This window comes from Octopus bimaculoides, chromosome 2, assembly GCF_046866305.1.
Source record: "Octopus bimaculoides isolate indiv1 chromosome 2, ASM4686630v1, whole genome shotgun sequence".
NCBI lineage: Eukaryota > Metazoa > Mollusca > Cephalopoda > Octopoda > Octopodidae > Octopus > Octopus bimaculoides.
The window spans coordinates 15,595,482-15,600,481 of NC_142929.1; the positions used below are offsets into that span (position 1 = coordinate 15,595,482).

The window sequence follows — 5,000 nt, forward strand, 5'->3', positions numbered from 1 at the left end:
AAGAATAAAAGTGAGCTGTGATGAGCAATGTATAAGGACATTTGATTGTCTGCTTCTTAAGGAGATAAAGGGATTATAATATTTGGTTTGTTTGTCTGTTTCAGCTAAATAGAATTGAAGAATAATACGAATGAATATGGGTGTTCCATAAATTTCTGCTGCAAGTCTTGAACTGAATAGTCCAGCTTAGAATTTATAAATTCTCTGGTTCTTTACAGCTTGCAAATTCTGTATTTTACTAATGACCAAAATAGAAAAATTCCGTGTTAATGTTTTTCCTGTAAAGCTGCAAAAGTCTTTGATTATGTTACTTTAGAATATTCTATAAAAGGGGGGGAACTTGCTGGTTGGCTACTTTCAAATCAATGGTTCTGTTTAAATTGGGGAGAGAGAGAGAGAGAGAGAGAGAGAGAGAAAATGGTGGTGGTGGTGGTGGTGGGAGCTTGGTGAAAATGGTATGAAATTAGTGTGAAGAAGACGATTCTGGCTGTAAATGCAGTGCATTATGAATAAATGTATTTAATATAGCATGACTGCAGCTGGACTGAGTGATTTAAAAGTGAACGAGTGGAGACTGAGTGACGAGTCTTTTTACGTTATGAGAGGCTATGAAAGGGATTTATTAGAGGATGACCTGGAATGAATTCATTAGGTCTTAGACAGGGAGAGAAAACGTGTGTGCGGGTGCTTGTGTGTGTGTGTGTGTGTGTGCAAGAGGATGCTGTCAGTATTACATGAGAAAACAGTGTCATTAATATGAAAAGGATGTCAGGATTGCTTTGTATACAACAGAAAAGAAAGCGAGCAAGGGAGAGAGAGAGAGAGAGAGAAAGGAAGAGAGAGAGAGAGAAAGGGAGAGAGAGGTACACTGCGGTTATTCATATATTGATGATACTGTCTTCGTTGTTTAGTTTCAGTTCGATTTTGATTAAAAAATCTATCATCTAAATCAAGGGGTCTCCAAAGTGGTCGATTGGACTATTCAAGGGGCCAGTACATGTACATCTATTTATTATTATTATTTATTTATTTTCTTGTGCATGCCTGATGGGGGGGGGGTTGATGAGGGGGTCAAGGATTCCGTGAATGGGTTGATGGGCTAAATAGCTTGGGGACCCCTGATCTGAAGCATAAATCCTCAACCATTTTTACATATGGACCTCTTTGATTTCTATTTTAACCTGGTGGGCCCCTACAGCTGTTTGACAGCTTAGAAAGATCCTCTTATATTTCTACAATTAAATATTATTAGGAATTGTATTCTTTTACTCTTTTACTTGTTTCAGTCTTTTGACTGCGGCCATGCTGGAGCACTGCCTTTAGTCGAGCAAATCAACCCCAGGACTTATTCTTTGTAAGCCTAGTACTTATTCTATTGGTCTCTTTTGCCGAACCGTGAAGTTATGGGGACGTAAACACACCAGCATCGGTTGTCAAGTGATGTTGAGGGGACAAACACAGACACACAAACATATACACACACACACACACACATATATATAAATATATATATATATATATATATATATATATATATTTATATATAGGGAGAATTCACAAAAAAACAAAAGACAAGACAGGTGTGTAAACAACAAACAATGTATTAGTATAACACTCGGGAATTGAAAAAGTCTAACGTTTCGATATATACATATACGACGGGCTTCTTTCAGTTTCCGTCTACCAAATCCACTCACAAGGCTTTGGTTGGCCCGAGGCTATAGTAGAAGACACTTGCCCAAGGTGCCACACAGTGAGACTGAAACCGGAACCATGTGGTTGGTAAGCAAGCTACTTACCACACAGCTACTCCTGCGGCTATTTTGTAAAGAAATACACTATTACATAATCATTTTATAATGTTTCTTTCTTTTCTGTAAACTCGCTGTGTACCAGTAACTGATGGCTCATGGACTGGCACTGGTCAAATATTTTTGATTAACATTGTATTTTTATATATATATATATATATATATATATATATCCTAATAAGTAGGAAGGTAGATAAAACACAAACCCCTTCAGGTAGATGGCCCTGCTCAGTATGTAGAAAAGGAGTAGGTAGTAACTCTATAAGATGTACCCGGTGCAAGCTATGGACACATAAGAGGTGCAGCAACATCAAAGGCAGGTTAACTAGCAAGTTAGTTTTTGTTTGTGGCAGATGTTCAGGTGCAATAAAGACTGCAAACAAACAGGAAACAACTTCTATATCATTCCAGGGTGAAAAACTAGAGGTAGTCGATAGCTTCTGCTATCTGGGCGACCAAGTTAGTAGTGGGGGTGGGTGCGCTGAAAGTGTAGCTGCTAGAATAAGAATAGCCTGGGCAAAGTTTAGAGAGCTCTTACCCCTGCTGGCGACAAAGGGACTCTCACTCAGAGTAAAAGGCAGACTGTATGATGCATGCGTACGAACAACCATGCTACATGGCAGTGAAACATGGGCTGTAACTGCTGAGGACATACGTAAGCTCGCAAGGAATGAAGCCAGTATGCTCCGTTGGATGTGTAATGTCAATGTGAATACCCGTCAGAGTGTAAGTATCTTGAGAGAAAAGCTGAACATTAGAAGCATCAGTTGTGGCGTGCAAGAGAGACGATTGCGCTGGTATGGACATGTGGTGAGAATGGAGGAGGATAGCTGCGTGAAAAAGTGCCACACCCTAACAGTTGAGGGAACCCGTGGAAGAGGTAGGCCCAGGAAGACCTGGGCTGAGGTGGTGAGGCAAGACCTTCGTACATTGGGCCTCACCGAGGCGATGACTACTGACCGAGACCTTTGGAAATGTGCTGTGCGTGAGAAGACCCGGCAGCCAAGTAAGATTGTTGCCAGTGCCCCTGGACTGGTTCTTGTGCGGGTGGCACATGAGATGCACCATTTTGAGCGTGGCCGTTGCCAGTACCGCCTGACTGGCTCCTGTAGGATTTTCGAGCGAGATCGTTGCCAGTGCCCCTGGACTGGCTTGTGCGGGTGGCACATAAAAGACACCATTTCGAGCGTGGCCGTTTTCGTGCGGGTGACACGTAAAAGCACCCACTACACTCTCTGAGTGGTTGGCGTTAGGAAGGGCATCCAGCTGTAGAAACTCTGCCAAATCAGACTGGAGCCTGGTGTTGCCATCCGGTTTCACCAGTCCTCAGTCAAATCGTCCAACCCATGCTAGCATGGAAAGCGGACGTTAAACGATGATGATGATGATGATGATATATAACAATTAGAAAATGGAGGATAATATGCTGAACCCAACTACTTGCAGACAATGTATCCCGTTGAATTCATTAATTTAATTCATAGCAAAAGTGACAAAAAAAGAAGAAAGAAAAAGAAAGAAAGAACCAAAGCACAGGTGTCTATGGCAGACTATGTTATTTTGCCAACCTGGTTTACATATAGAAGTACAAATTACATAAGGAATTAGAGATATATATATATATATGTATGTGTTTGTGTGTTTGTTGTGTTTGTCCCCCCACCATCGCTTGCCAACTGATGGTGGTGTGTTTACGTCCCCATAACTTAGCGGTTTGGCAAAAGAGACCGATAGAATAAGTACTAGGCTTACAAAGAATGTCCTGGGATTGATTTGCTTGACTAAAGGCGGTGCTCCAGCTTGGCCGCAGTCAAATGACTGAAACAAGTACAAAACTTTAAAAAATAAGTACCACAGTTGATTTGTTTGACTAAAACCTTCAAAGTGGTGCCCCAGCATGGCCGCAGTCCAAAGACTGAAACAATTAAAAGATGAAAGAAAGATAAATGATAATATTGCTTAGTGGTCAAACAACCATGTAGAGGCTATTTTATTGGTCAAGCCGATTTATGGACATTGCAGATTACTGCTGCTGCTGCTGCTACTGATGATGATGATGATGATGATGATGATGATGAAAGATAATGATATACCACTTATTGACTTGAAGACGAAACTGAATCGGAATATTTCATGTTGCTATCATCTTCCATTTTATTACAGAATCAAAGTAGATATGGCGTTGCGTTGAGTCAAAAGTCTTGTAATAGTTTTGGTAACTTTTCTGCTTTATTTTGTCAAGTATAAACAAAAGCAGCCTAGCGTCTTGAAGAATTTTAGTTGAAAGAATCGATGCTGGTACTTATGTTTTAAACCTGATGCTTATTCTATTGGTCACACTTGCTGAAGTGCTAAGTTGTGGGAATGTAAACATACCAACACTGGTTGTCAAGCAGTGGGGCAGACACACAAAGACGCACACACACACGCACACACAAGGTGACGAGCTGGCAGATACGTTAGCACGCTGGATGAAATGCTTAACTGTATTTTGTCTGCCGTTACGTTCTGAGTTCAAATTCCGCCAAGGTCGACTTTTCCTTTCATCCTTTCAGGGTCGATAAATTAAATACCAGTTATGCACTGGGGTCGATATAATCAACTTAATCCGTTTGTCTGTCCTTGTTTGTCCCCTCTGTGTGTAGCCCCTTGTGGGTAGTAAAGAAATAACATACACACACACACACGTATATATATGATGGGCTTCTTTTCATTTTCTGTCCATCAAATCCACTCACAATACTTTGGTGAAGCTAAGGCTATAGTAGAAAATACTTGCTCAAGGAGCCACACAGTGGGACTGAACCCAGAACCATCTGATTGGGAAGCAAACTTCTACCACACAGCCAAGCCCACACCTATAATATAATTACTTACCTCTAATAACAAAACACACATACACTGTGTGTGTGTTTTTGCTTATACTGGTTTGCGTGTGGTTTTTTGCTATTACTGGTTCAACGAACAAGTCAGACGACAAATGGTGAATTGGACTCACAGCAGGCTAGCAGACTGGATTATATAATTTGGTGGAAAAGGTTAAACACTGTATACATATAAGTCTGTTTCTCTTCTCTCTTAATAGAGTTGCTTAAGGAACTCCCGTAGGAGAGAGACAGGTGTATATGTGTCACATTTAACCATTTAACTAAATTATACATTCATCTCTGTCTGTCTTTTTCTGTCTCT

General features: G+C 40.7%; 1 protein-coding gene across 6 annotated transcripts in view; it reads left to right on the forward strand.

Annotated features, from left to right (window-relative positions):
* Positions 1–5,000, forward strand: part of LOC106881988 (uncharacterized) — a 458,683-nt gene that overhangs the window by 107,122 nt on the left and 346,561 nt on the right. The window lies entirely within an intron of this gene.